Source organism: Crinia signifera, chromosome 7, assembly GCF_055691185.1.
Source record: "Crinia signifera chromosome 7, ASM5569118v1, whole genome shotgun sequence".
Classification (NCBI taxonomy): domain Eukaryota; kingdom Metazoa; phylum Chordata; class Amphibia; order Anura; family Myobatrachidae; genus Crinia; species Crinia signifera.
In genome coordinates, this window is record NC_139223.1 from 44,245,506 (window position 1) to 44,260,466 (window position 14,961).

General features: G+C 53.0%; 1 long non-coding RNA gene across 1 annotated transcript; it reads left to right on the forward strand.

Moving 5' to 3' along the window:
* The first annotated feature begins 1,735 nt into the window (after positions 1 to 1,735).
* On the forward strand, positions 1,736 to 13,535 carry LOC146019430 (uncharacterized). Its single transcript, XR_014450540.1, has 2 exons — positions 1,736 to 2,686; positions 13,119 to 13,535. It is a non-coding gene; the product is annotated as an uncharacterized LOC146019430 (long non-coding RNA).
* Positions 13,536 to 14,961: the final 1,426 nt, after the last annotated feature.

Here is a 14,961-nt window from a genome sequence, read left to right on the forward strand (position 1 = left end):
CCCGATTTTTAATTGTATCCCCACCCTGATGGGTAATGACTATGTTAAATGCCCCCCCCCCCATTGTTAACGCCACCCCACTATCAACGCCAACCCGAAGCGTGGCGAACGCAGCGAGCCTGTGAGGGGCGGCGGTACGTGTCCTCTGACCTGTTCATACCCCCACTATCCACGTCGGTGTGGAGTTGATTTTATATAGTGTGGCGAGCGCAGCGAGCCACCGAGCCTGAAGCGTGGCGAGCCCCGCGAGGGGATGCGCATTACTTCACAAGTATTACGCGTCCCCACGCTTCGTCACGCTTCAGGCTCGGTGGCTCGCTGCGCTCGCCACACTATATAAAGTCAACTCCACGCCGACGTGGATGATGGGGGTATGAAAAGGTCGGAGGATGCGTACCGCCGCCCCTCGCGGGCTTGCTGCGCTAGCCACGCTTCGGGTTGGCGTTGATAGTGGGGTGGCGTTAACAATGGGGGGGGGGGGGGGGGCATTTAACATAGTCATTACCCATCAGGGTGGGTGTACAATCTAAAATCAGGTCTGGGGGGGCATTTAACATAGGAATCAGGCATCTGGGTGCCTGTACAATTAAAAATCGGGTACAATCGCATCACATCGCATCGCCTGCGATCATATCGCAGGCGATGTGATGCAATTTTGTGGTTGTACAATGCCCTGCGATGGAAATCAGGGGCGCCGTGATAATACACAAGTACCGATTTTTTTATACAGGTGTAATACCTGGAAATACAGAGTGCACCAGGGTGTCTTGTCCGGGGGTGTCCTGTCTGGAGGTTCTGCCTGTGACACCTGTCACCAGGTAGAGGAGGAGGGGTAGAATAAAGCCTCCCTGTATGGTCCGGGCATGTAGCAAAAACCGGACGGTCCGGACCACACGGGGAGGCTGTAATCTCCCCTTCCCCATGTCCCTGATGATAGCTATCACAGGGACCCCCCCTCCCCCCGGACAAGACACCCCCCGGACCGGACCCTATAAGCTCCGGACTGCAAATTTTGATGTCCTTTCCGGTGGTCCGGAGTGTAGTCCGGTCCGGTTTTTCCATAGTCCCCTTGTTACTTGACAACAGCAAAATATGTTAAGAATAAAAAAGCCAAAAACTCAGGCTGCTCCCGGATCCGAAGGCGCTACACCCCACGCCCTTGCGACAGCGTCCCTAACTAACTACTGCTTGCGCTTCCCTAACCTTTAATCTGTAGGGTCACAGGAGGAGGACTCGAACCCGTGGCGGCTCAGCCTGAGCGGCTGTCCCAGTCGCTAGACTAACGACACACGCCACTGTGTCAGCCAATGTAAGGGAGACTCTCCGTGTAATTCGTAGCTACAATGCAGTGACGTCATTCACTCTGTATTACACTGCCTGGTTGTAATAGTTGTATGTAGATATACAGGGCAACACTCGGGTAACTCTTACTGGGGGACGGGGGCACCTCCAATCAGGAGCGTCGGAATTTGGGAAGCAAGGGGGCAGCTTGACAGCCCCAAATAGGAGAAAAGCGCTGATACAGTGGAGTAGAGGACAAGCAACGCGCTGCGCCGCTGACTTTTTTTTTAACTGTCAGAGCAGTTCAGGGCAGCGCCAGCGGGTTGTAAACTGCAGTCTGCGCCTGCGGGGCCGATGGTGAGAGGACTCTAAACTCCTCAGCAGGCAGCGGCGGGGGGCGGGGCGGCATGGGGAGTTAGTGAGAACCAGAGCCAGGGGGCGGGGCATACCTGACATTTGTGAGATGCGCCTGTGTGCACAGTTGATCCCAACACCAACAGCCCTTCTCTGCCTGCCAGCTGGTCCTCCTTCCTCCCCCGAGTACATGCACGCTGCTCTGTCTGACAGCGCTAGGCTGCAACTACACTGACTGCACTGCAGGAATCAGATGTGGGCTGGCGTCTCCTAACACTAGCCTGCCCTATTCCCACATCCCTCCCCTCTTCTTGCCCCTCAGCTCTTTCACCCTTGCCTTGTTTCTCCCACCCTGGCCTTAGAACCAAAATGCTTTCCTCCACTGCAGACCCCTCTGTGTGTCTGTCCCTGCACAAAAATACCCATCGCCCCCCACCCTCTGGCATAGAGCCTGGGCATTAGTAGATGTGGAGCACTGGACTTTATTTTGCAGCCTGACCTCTGACCTCTCCCTACTTTATCACAGTCTGCCCTTTGACCCGTTCATACTTGTTGCAACCTGTGCTCTGACTCCTCCCTACATATCGCAGTCTGCCCTCTGACCACTCCCTACCTATCGCAGTCTGCCCTCTGACCACTCCCTACCTGTCACAGCCTGCTCTCTGACCCCTTCCTACCTGTCACAGCCTGCTCTCTGACCCCTTCCTACCTGTCACAGCCTGCCCTCTGGCCCCTCCCTACCTATCACAGCCTGCCCTCTGACCCTTCTTACCTATCGCAGCCTGCCGTCTGACTCTTGCTACCTATCACAGCCTGCTCTCTGAACCCTCCCTACCTGTCACAGCCTGCCCTCTGGCCCCTACCTACCTGTCACAGCCTGCCCTCTAGCCCCTCCCTACCTATCACAGCCTGCCCTCTGACCCCTTCCTACCAATTGTCAGAGCCTGCCCTCTGCCATTTACTCAGGACTAGCTCCAGGAAGAGTCCAACAGAGCCACAGAATGAGGGTGTCACCCCACAGTTGCAGCTGGCTGAGAGAATAGAAACTCAGGTAAGCATTTTGTGCGTGGCTGTGGTTTTTATTTATTTATTTCCATTGGGAAAAAATGTGGTTTCATTTTTTTTGGTGGGTGGGGGACAATGTGTTTTATTTTATTTCTGCAAGAAACAATATCTTCTGGAGTTTTTTTGTCCGTATGCAGTGTTGGACTGGGGCATGAAGGGCCCTCCTGGAGATTGCAGTGGTTGGGGCTCATGTTTAGAGGTGTGGCCAGCCACAACAGAGGTGTGGTCTGAGCCACTTGATAAATAACAGCAATGCACTGAAGAGAATACACCAACCATAGTACTGTGCTGTATAAGGTAACAGATGTATAATGTGAGAGGAGGAGGTGGGCCCCTAGACAGTGGGGCCTGCCGGGGTTTTTCCCTGTACCCCTGTGGGCCAGTCCGACACTGTCCGTATGGAGGGCCGATTTGTGTGTGTGTGTGTGTTTTTTGTGGGGCCAATGTGGAGTTTTTTATTTACAGAAAGATCTGTTTAATTTTTTTTACCTGATGCGAGGAACAATGCGCCTGATTCAGGATTAGGCGAGAAGTGCAAATAACACTATCAGTCGATTTTGTCACTTCTGCACATGCGCAAGAAACGCTAAGTGCGATCGCATCCGCTAACGATGTGATCGCAGTTGATGGGCTGCAGGGTAGGCTGTGGTGGTGTCCTAGCCGTGTCTATACCATGTTTAGGGTGGGTGAGTGATGTCACACAAAGCCGCTTCCAACTGACAAATAGCGGCGGTGGTGTGGTGGTGTGCTTGTACAGCCAGGCTGCGATGGCAGGGAGCTACGCTTGTTCCTGTGTATCCAGCCTTCTCCTCCGGCGGTCTCCAGCGCTCCAGCTTCAGTGGAGATAGTGCCTGGCATTATTAGTGCCTTTGGTGTGCACTGTCCCTGCTGTCCCTATTTTTTAAATGTTGTCGAGTCCTGGCATAAAATGTAATGGGCATGTGCTATAATATGTAATGGGTGTGTGACGTGTAATAAGAATTACGGTGTAAATGTTTGAAGCACACCTTCGGCGTGCACCGTCCCTGTTGTCTCTATTTTACAAAGATTTGTCAAGCCCTGGCATAATGTGTAATAGGCATTATGGTATGTGGCATTATGTGGAATGGCCATTACTGTTTGTGGTATTATGTGTGATGGGCATTATAGTGTGTGGCATTATGTGGAATGGGCATTACTGTTTGTGGTATTATGTGTGATGGGCATTATGGTGTGTGGCATTATGCAGGGCCGAAACTAGGTGTTTCGGCACCCGGGTCGGCAGTCACTTGGTCGCCCCCCCCACCCCCCCAAAAAACCCCCCACCAAATTCCAAATTACTGCCTTGGGGACAGGCAGCGGGGGTCCGGGGACTGGAGAAGGTTAACTCAGGCTCCTAGCGCTGCCGGGCGGTGGGCGGGAAGCAGATTTTGAAAAGACTTGCCGGACGCTGATTGGCTGAATTGAACCAATCAGCGTCCGGCAAGTCTTTTCAAAATCATCAGCGCTTCCCGCCGCCGGGCAAATAGCGAGCGGCTGTGTATGTGAAAGCTGCCGCTACTCCAGTCCCTGGACCCCCGCTGCCAACATACCTGTGTGCAGCCAGCAGGAGTAGGCAGCATCCAGGAGTCCAGGGACTGGTGTAGCGGCAGCCTTCACTCACTCCATCTCCTAGCGCTATCTTCCTGCCCACCGCCCGCCAGCGCTAGTAGGAGCCGGAGTTAACCCACCAGTCCCCGGACCCCCGCTGCCCGTCCCCGGGACCCCGGTAGGAGCCAGCGTTAACCCACCAGTCCCTGGACCCCTGCTGCCCATCCCCGGGACCTCACACTAGCGCCCCCACCCTCCAGCGCCCGGTGCGCGTGACCCCCTAGCCCCCCCTTAGTTACGGCCCTGCATTATGTGCAATGAGCATTACAGTGTACATTTTTTCAGCGCGCCTTCGGTGTGCAATGTTCCTGTTTCTAGTGTGTGTTGGGGGGAAGGATTCATTCTGAAACCCAGATACATAAATAAGTCACCATCTATTTAGTTTGCATTGATGCCCAATAGGCGGTGATGGACACGCCCAGTATGTGGCGATGGACACGCCCAGTAGGCGGTGATGGACACGCCCAGTAGGTGGTGATGGACATGCCCAGTAGGTGGTGATGGACATGTGTGGCACCCCAGCCCCTTTTCTCCCTAGTCCCAGCAGCGGGACTTTAGGGGTTAATCCCCAGAGCAGTGTGGGCGCGAGAAAACGTCCCCAGGCTGAGTGACAGCACTGGGGGACGTATGAGACGAGGAGGAAGTACAGGGGGAGAGGTCAGGGGGGCAGCACGAGGAGGGGCGGAGAGAAGAGCAGCTTGGAGGAAGGAGCTGAAAAAGGAGCGACGGAGCGGCGGCGCGGTGATCAGCGCGTGACCCCCGCCGACCCCCGCCGGGATCAGGGACGCGGCGAGATCAGCGCGTGACCCCCGCCGACCCCCAGACACCCGCCAGGATCAGGAACGCGGCGAGTGCAGCGCATGACCCCCGCCGACCCCCAGACACCCGCCAGGATCAGGAACGCGGCGCACGCAGCGCGTGACCCCCGCCGACCCCCAGACGCACACCAGAAGAAGAAGGACGGCAGGAGGAGACCGAGAGCGGAGCCCAGCAGCGCAGAGTGGCTGGCTGAGTGCGGCAACGCTGCAATAGCAGCGCCCACACTAGCAGCCCTCCTGCAGAAGAGTGACCAGCGACGGGGACCAGAGACTGGGGAACCCAATCGCGACGGGCAGGAGCCTGCAACTTGTTCCTGCAACAGGTACCGCCCGCACGGGGTCCCCATTCAGGCCGGCTCACCACATTTGCCACTGCAGGGCACAAAATCGCTTCTTGGAGCGTCCCCACCAGAACCCCCCCTTTCATTTGGGATATAAAGACTCCACACCGCCCTCAGCTCCACCCATAGACGAAGTGGGCATGAAGCCCTATGGCAGGGAGCACCAGACACCCCACAGGGTGAGGACAACCCCCACCTATTTATTGCCCCACCAAGGAACCCCACATCAGCCCCACTAAGCAAGGGGAATTAACCCTCCAAGCCAGTGTATCCGGATTGGAAAGTTTCTATTAACTTGTATGGACGCTACTACTCTGAACTTGCACCAGAGAAGGACCCCACTGCCACCTTCTGGCTAAAAGCAATTATTGCCAGGAGTCAAGTTTTATCCTTGCCTAGGACTACAGAATTCATCCCTCACTCAGGGACATTATACCATGGTCCATACCTGGGAGGGATGTGTACAGTATTAGTACAGTATTAATAAGAGATATTTTCAGGTCATAGGGCTTGTCCTGTAATGTTTGTAGTTAGTATGCATTTACCCACAGCTGGTTGCTCATATTGCCGAGTGAGAGCATCATCTTCCCCGAACCTGTTTAACGGCCTGCGGAAGGTGCGCCCCCACTCTCCAGTGATGCGGGAAGTCCGCAGTGTATTTGAATGTGACATTTGTTGATGCTCACTTGAAGTATTATCCTGCTAGGCAGGTGTAAGATTGGCATTGTAGTGCTAAGCTATTTCAGGCTGGTTACAGATGTTTATGTAGATGACAATTGTTTTCTTCACACCTTGCACTTAATAAAACATAAGTAGTTGTACTGCTGAGCGCCTTGCTTCAGTTCCTTGCGGAGGTGTGTTCTCTACGGCAGACGCGGTGAAGAATCTGTGTGGAACCGAGAGCATCCTGCGATTCAAGGTATTTATCTACTCCCCACCGGCGGCGTATCACATTTGGCGTCAAACCGAACAGGATACGAGTCGGCTGAGAGAACAACCAAGCAGGGAAGATGGAGCAACAAGCTGCACAACCGGCGGTACAAGCACCGGCGCAACCAGCTGCGCCAGCGCAAGGCAGAGAGATACCAGCACCCGGGGATGAACAACAAGGACAAGCCGCCGCTGCACCAACCACCCAAATCACGCTCCCTTACTACTTCGGGGCATCATGGTTGCCCAGCTACAGCGGAGACAAAAAGAAGGCACCGGGAACCACGTTTGCGGAGTTCAAGAGGGGAATGGAGTCAACATGCCTCCTGTATACCCTGCAGGAACAACAGAAGATTCAGATCCTAATTGGACAACTGACCGGATCTGCCCTCCGTGAAGTGAGGTCATGGGCACCCGAACACAAGACGACGGTAGCACAGATCCTAAAGAAGCTATCCGCCACCTTCGAGACGCGAAGCCTCCCAGAGCTAAAATTGAAGTTTTACGGAAGAAAACAACGAGCGGGCGAGACGTTGAGGGACTATGCTCTCAGCATACTAGAAATGAGTAAGGCGATACAAGCCCTCGACCCAGAAGAAATGAGGAATGTGGATGAGACACTAATAGTTCAGCTGATCGAAGGAGCCGGGCGAGAGAGCATACGGGCACCACTGAGGCTGTTGCGAAGGCAGATGTCGGGTGCGACCTTCGCCGACTTCAAAGACGCCGCCATTGGAGTGGTCGGGACACAGGATGAAGCAGGAGAGGAGTACCCTGAATTACTAGGGTTTCACGAACAGCCGTACTCACGGAGAGCCTTCCCTACCAGTCCAGATGGGGCAAAGAAGAACAGAGACACAGCCATATGGGCCGCACAGAACGTACCGGACGACCAGTTCAAGGTTCTACAAAAGCAGATTGAGAACCTCACCGTCAGCATGGCAGATCTGCAGGGGGAAATACGCCAGCGACCCGGAACACCGGGAGTAGACCCAGACACGGAGGAATGGTGGGCCCAGTACGTAGGACAATGCCCGAGGATCAAAGTGCTGATAAATGGGATAGAGACAGTGGCCATGATAGACACCGGGTCACAGGTATCCATGATACAACTACCCACCCTCCAAAAATACTGGGGAAAAGAAGTACCATTTAGACCGCCCCCCACGCAGGTGAAAGTGGTCGCTGCCAACGGCCGAGAGGTCACCTGCAACGGGTACTGGGAGGCCGACCTGAAGATCGGACGAGCGCACTTACCCAAACAAGGGTATTTGGTGATCACCTGTGGAGAAGGAAAGGTTTCCCCCATCATCCTGGGTATGAACATCCTAAGAAATTGCCCTGAAGAACTGATTTCGGCCCTAAAGCAGGAACTGGTTGACCAAGATCAGGCTGAGGAGGTAACCCTGCAGCACATCATCTGCGTCCAGAGGAGTCAGGTGGTGAAGAAAGCACTGGCCACACGGGTACGAGGAACTGTCAAGTGGTTTAACGGCCGAAGGGGATATGGCTTCATTAACCGAAATGACACAAAAGATGATATTTTTGTCCACCGTACGGCCATAAAGAGAAACCACCCGCAGAAGTTTCTACGCGGTGTCGAAGATGGCGAGACAGTGGAATTCGATGTGGTAGAAGGAGAAAAGGGTGCTCAAGCGATAGACGTAACGGGCCCAGGTGGGGTACCAGTAAGAGGAAGCCGGTTTGATTCAGACAGGCGTCGTGCCCGCAGGCGCTACCACCGGTGCCGAAGTGTTGGCTGCCAAAGTAACGCCGATGCCCCCTCCCGCTTGCCCCTACACCCAGAAGGAGAGGTGGAGGATAACAGAGTGCAGATAGAGACACCCACTTTCACCAATCCAGTACCGTCCCGCTGGGAACCATGTGCACCCAGGGTGCAAGAACATCAGCCCAGATTTACTAACACAAGAGCCTTGGGCGACCAAAAGTTGGCGCAAAGTAGAGACCGCAAGAAGATTCATCCTGACCAGAATGCCCACGCGGATCGCATACCTGTTGGTACCCTGGGGTTCAAAAGAAACAATCGTCGCAAGCGTAAGCTCGATGCGAAGTGGGAAGCGGACCCCTATGTGGTAGCAGAAAAACCACGGGATACAGCAGCAGCCTACGGCATCACCCAGCGCGTTGGCACCCACTCCCAGCGGATCCATCAAAGTCAGAGCAAGCCGTATCTGAGCCAAACTCCAGCAGATTCCAGACCGAATAGTGAAGAGAACCCCGAAAAGGAAGATCCCGTCACAAGGTGGCCCCAGGACCCGTGGGAACTGAGGCCGAATGTCGGTTGGTCCGTACCACTCCTTCCGAATATACCGCCGCAGACCAGTCCGAGGATCACTGAACTTGCTCCTGAGGCCACTGGGATCGCACCCCCTGGGACTGGAGCGAGGCGTTCAGTTAGGAGCATGCAAGGCGTGCTACCCCTGCGGTACAGGGAATAGGCATGCTGTACATAATGTCTGGCGTAATGATGTGCACTGTATATATTGTGTTAAGAACTGTAAATGATGACTTAGGTAGGTGGCCCTCCTCTCCGAGGACAGTAGACATTCGGGCCCAAATTCAAATCCAGAAGACTTTCTTCAGGAACATTTATCTTATCCAGTTCGATGCCCGAGGACGAGCATCGTTTAAGTGGGTGGATGTGTGGCACCCCAGCCCCTTTTCTCCCTAGTCCCAGCAGCGGGACTTTAGGGGTTAATCCCCAGAGCAGTGTGGGCGCGAGAAAACGTCCCCAGGCTGAGTGACAGCACTGGGGGACGTATGAGACGAGGAGGAAGTACAGGGGGAGAGGTCAGGGGGGCAGCACGAGGAGGGGCGGAGAGAAGAGCAGCTTGGAGGAAGGAGCTGAAAAAGGAGCGACGGAGCGGCGGCGCGGTGATCAGCGCGTGACCCCCGCCGACCCCCGCCGGGATCAGGGACGCGGCGAGATCAGCGCGTGACCCCCGCCGACCCCCAGACACCCGCCAGGATCAGGAACGCGGCGAGTGCAGCGCATGACCCCCGCCGACCCCCAGACACCCGCCAGGATCAGGAACGCGGCGCACGCAGCGCGTGACCCCCGCCGACCCCCAGACGCACACCAGAAGAAGAAGGACGGCAGGAGGAGACCGAGAGCGGAGCCCAGCAGCGCAGAGTGGCTGGCTGAGTGCGGCAACGCTGCAATAGCAGCGCCCACACTAGCAGCCCTCCTGCAGAAGAGTGACCAGCGACGGGGACCAGAGACTGGGGAACCCAATCGCGACGGGCAGGAGCCTGCAACTTGTTCCTGCAACAGGTACCGCCCGCACGGGGTCCCCATTCAGGCCGGCTCACCACATTTGCCACTGCAGGGCACAAAATCGCTTCTTGGAGCGTCCCCACCAGAACCCCCCCTTTCATTTGGGATATAAAGACTCCACACCGCCCTCAGCTCCACCCATAGACGAAGTGGGCATGAAGCCCTATGGCAGGGAGCACCAGACACCCCACAGGGTGAGGACAACCCCCACCTATTTATTGCCCCACCAAGGAACCCCACATCAGCCCCACTAAGCAAGGGGAATTAACCCTCCAAGCCAGTGTATCCGGATTGGAAAGTTTCTATTAACTTGTATGGACGCTACTACTCTGAACTTGCACCAGAGAAGGACCCCACTGCCACCTTCTGGCTAAAAGCAATTATTGCCAGGAGTCAAGTTTTATCCTTGCCTAGGACTACAGAATTCATCCCTCACTCAGGGACATTATACCATGGTCCATACCTGGGAGGGATGTGTACAGTATTAGTACAGTATTAATAAGAGATATTTTCAGGTCATAGGGCTTGTCCTGTAATGTTTGTAGTTAGTATGCATTTACCCACAGCTGGTTGCTCATATTGCCGAGTGAGAGCATCATCTTCCCCGAACCTGTTTAACGGCCTGCGGAAGGTGCGCCCCCACTCTCCAGTGATGCGGGAAGTCCGCAGTGTATTTGAATGTGACATTTGTTGATGCTCACTTGAAGTATTATCCTGCTAGGCAGGTGTAAGATTGGCATTGTAGTGCTAAGCTATTTCAGGCTGGTTACAGATGTTTATGTAGATGACAATTGTTTTCTTCACACCTTGCACTTAATAAAACATAAGTAGTTGTACTGCTGAGCGCCTTGCTTCAGTTCCTTGCGGAGGTGTGTTCTCTACGGCAGACGCGGTGAAGAATCTGTGTGGAACCGAGAGCATCCTGCGATTCAAGGTATTTATCTACTCCCCACCGGCGGCGTATCACACATGCCCCTCCAATATTGTGGCATCTCTAAGGATTCACCAATCGTATTACAGCATACAGGGATACTAAATGTGGGTGACCTGGCACACTGGAAGTACCCCAGGGAAATAATTTGTTGTGGTATTTATTTATCGCAAGTTACAGATGGGTGATCACCAATGGATGCTGATGACTACAGTCAAGCCCATAATGTCATTTATTATCTATCCTCCAAATGACTCCTACATTACTGGATGCCACACAGTTACATATTAATATACAGTTATATAATGGAAAAGAATAGAGGAATCTTTCAACATGTAACTTATTAATTCCGGCTTCCCCTGGCTGCAATACGGCTTCTCCAGTGTGGCAGCCAGCTGGCATCATGTTTATGAATGACCCATCCCGAGGAGTCTTTCTACCCTTCTTTGATTTACTAGACAAGTTCTCTTTATCAGCGCACTGCTGAGGATATAATGAGTATGGGGCCTATTTATTATTCAGTATTTGTGGAATACACCCCCCCCCTCATGTACATAATGTAAGTATTCACTGAAAGCATCTACAGAGGTATCGCAGCAGATATTGGAGATACCTATGGGGGCTTCTTTCTTGCTGTCCCCGGTTGCTAATGCCATCTATAGGCTACAGTCTGCAGGGAAAAAACCCAGTACCTGGGGCCTGAATCAGAGTTGATTGCTGTTGTGCAAATTCACAATCGATTATGAAATGACTGAGCATGCGTATGGATCGTAGCACTAGCACCCATGCATGAGCCAAAATAGCAACAGAAATAGCTAAGGAATCGAATTATTTTTATCTATTTATAAAGAGATATAGGGGGAGATTCTCTAAAAATCTCAGCCCCCCTTCGCAATTATAATTATCGCATATGTTCTAACATATGCGATAATTAAGGCAAAGGACAGCTCTTGCGTTAAGAGCTGTCCTTTGCGGTAAGAGTCGCCGGGTCCCAGCAGGTCCCGGCGGCTCTCCCCTCCCTCCCACACCTGGCGCTGCTGCTGCTGCGCCGGGCTCTCCTCCTCCCTGCACCCGGAAGAGGATCAGTGCAGGGAGGAGGTCACAGGTCCGGGCAGCACAGTTCTGTGCTGCCCGGACACAGGTGAGGGGGTGATGTGGGGCGGCGGGGGTCTGTGCGGGGCGGCGGTGGGTTCGCGTTAGAAGCCCCTTGGGGGTTACCCGGCGGGGGATGCTTAGAGCATCCCGAAATGGGGTAAAAGCCCCGGTAACAGGGTATTTACCGTAATTTCACCTTAGAGAATCTCCCCCATAGTCGGGAGAAATAAAGTACCAGCCAATCAGCTCCTAACTTCTATATTAAAGGCTTTGTTTGAAAAATGGCAGTTAGAAACTGGTTGGTTAGTCTCTACCTGGTTCCAATTATTTCAAAGCTTAGTACATAGATTCCTTTATTTATCTCTACTTTATCTCTCTTCAAGCTTTGGTGTCTAAGTACTAAGCCTTGGAAATGAAAAGAGTGGAGAGAGATAAAATACCAACCAAACAGCTCCTGCCATTTATCAAATACTGCCAGTAACATGGCAGTTAGGAGCTGATTGGCTGGTACTTTGGGGGCAATTCAGACCCGCTTGTTCCGGGCGGCCCCCTTTCAGATGGTGGGGGGTCTGCACATGCGTGAATATGCGCAAGTGCAAATGCCCTTTGAGACCGCCTTCGGTGAGTATCACACTCGCCAAGGCGTTCGCACTGAGTGGGGTGGGAAGGGGGCGGGCAGGGGGCGGTAGCTGGGAATGCCCAACATTTTAGGGGTGAGCCCATAAAAACACTGGGCGTTCCCCTGAGAACGCAGGCGTGGCAATGCCTGCTTGGGACGGGTGTCTGATGTCACATGACATCAGCACCCGCCCCTAATTTGGCGATCTGCAGGCATCTGAATAGTAAGTATGGAGTTTTCAGGGGGGGGGGACACACACCCGGGAGGCTCCTTAAAATCGCGTGGGGTTCTCGGATGCCCGGAAGAGAAGGAGTCTCGTGGAACCACCTGCCACTTGCCCCTAGTCACCCAGTAAACAAAAAGAGTGGGCAGTACATATGGCAGAAGACTCAATTTGCACTGAATCGCATCACTGCAGCCAGCCACGCCCCCTGCTGTACATTGTTGGTGATCTCAGCATTGTATAGCGAGGACACGCCCACCCCCGCAGTGACTTTGTGATGTCACCAAGTATGCATATGCCGCTTTATCTCTCTCCAAGCTTTGATGAATTTAGCCCTGTATATCTTCTTATACTGAATCCGCAGGCATGAAGGTCATATAGAATATCTGTAATAGAGCTGTAGGTGTGAGGCAATGCAGCAATGTAGAACCTCTATGGGGGTGTCAGCAGGTTTGGGCAGAGGTGGGAGAACATTAACAAGATATTCCTAAAGATTGTAAAAACTTCTGACAGTATATTTATATTTCCCAACAGAGCTCAGTAGGAAATGGTGTTGCGAGCGTCATCTACCAAACATTCCTGTATGTGTCATCTCCGTCTCGTGCGGTTCTGGAAGAAAAGGTCCCCACTGAATAAAATCATATCACTTTGGAAAGCTGAAAGCTCCATTTATGGATGATGACCTTTCCCGTGCTCCCTGCGACAGGTCTCCTGATGCCCTTCTTCAGGCAAATTATACAATCAGCTGGAGGCTGTGGATGAACGGACTCAGTATACAGTGTACTCTGCAGATGAGCGCAATAACACTGCAGCATGAAGAAGGTTAATGATGCCGCTATTACCATTGATAAATACTAGCAATAGGTGCCGGTCCTGCTAGTGAGTAAACATTATGTATGAAATATGCAAATCAGTAAATAAAGGCACTCGGAGTAACAAAATAAAACATCATTTGAAAGATAAAAACTTTTTATTATATAATATTTGTGGTCTGTGCAGTGTATTATAGTACCATGGGCCTGATACAGCCCTGCTCACTATGCTGTGTATATTTGCTGCCCAGAAAGAAGGTAAACACCAGCCCGGGCGCCCCATGTCCACCCCCTTTACACCAACTATTGAGTGAAGGCCTTCACTCCAGGGCATTTCCTGCTCTCCAGGGAGGCTTCATGCCCTATCCCAAGATGACCGCCGAGATCTCTGAGGATGTGGAGGAAGCACCTTGTAGTGTGACATAGTGGCAGTGGCGGCTCTTCCCGTTATGGAGGAGGGGGGCTGCTGCAATGCGGGTCCCCCCTCCGCTGCCGCCCTCATGCGCAGAACCCGTTTTGGGGGCTGCCGCACATTTGCGCAGAGAGAGCCATCCCGGAGGGAGGGAACACCTTCCAATGGGACTGCCTTGAGTGACTGGCAGGTCAGACTTCCAATAGACTTCCAATAGGAAGTCACTGCCAGTCACAGTGAAGCCGATGCAATCTCACAGACTGCATCTGGCTTCACTTTAGGCAGACAGTAGTGGATTTTACCTGGGGGAAGGGGGGGGGGGGGGGTGGGCTGCAGCCCATAGGTAAAAACTGCCACTGCATGGTGAGATACAGAAGTCTTCTACTTATCTCCAGAGACACCTGCCATTACCTGCAATAAAAAATGTTTTCCAGTTTTCCTGCATCACTTCCAGCAAGCAGCATACACACCCCCACTGGTGGGCTGTTTTAAACCCCACTCCTCTCATCTACATGTATAACGGTGAGGCTCTACTTGCCCCCCAGCAGAAAAAAACAAACACATTGGCCTTAATAGCAAAAAAAAAAAACACTTCTGCCCCGCACAGGAAAAAATATACATTGGCCCCCATAGGAAAAAAGTAAAACACATTGGCCCCCATATCAATTGCCCCAGCCCACCACAAAATACCTATCAGCTGCTGCAAATTAAATGGGCAGTCCCAATTTCTTTATAGGCTGTATTCGGTAAGTCGTCCATTTCCCTGCTAACTGGAGCAGATGACAGCTTCTGGTTTGCATGCCACAGTGGAACACAAATACCTTAAGCATGTCAGCCATTTTGAAACAGACACACAGTAAGGGAAGAGCCAGGGAATGTGGCTCGGCACTGAGCGGAACACAGCAACAGCCCAGTGGGAACATGCCCAATCCGGCCCTGAGTTTGTCAGACAGCTGGCCTCCTGCACTCTGGCCTGAGCAAGTGCCTGAAGCACAAGATCATCCATCTCTCCACCTTCTCTATGCCCCTGAATAGACACCAATAGCATTATGGTTTTGGCCTGCAGCGGTGAATCCTTAATATGGAAATGGAAGCAGTTTTGTTCTACCTACAGAAGTTCTGTATTTTGCAACACATAACAATCCTCAGTACT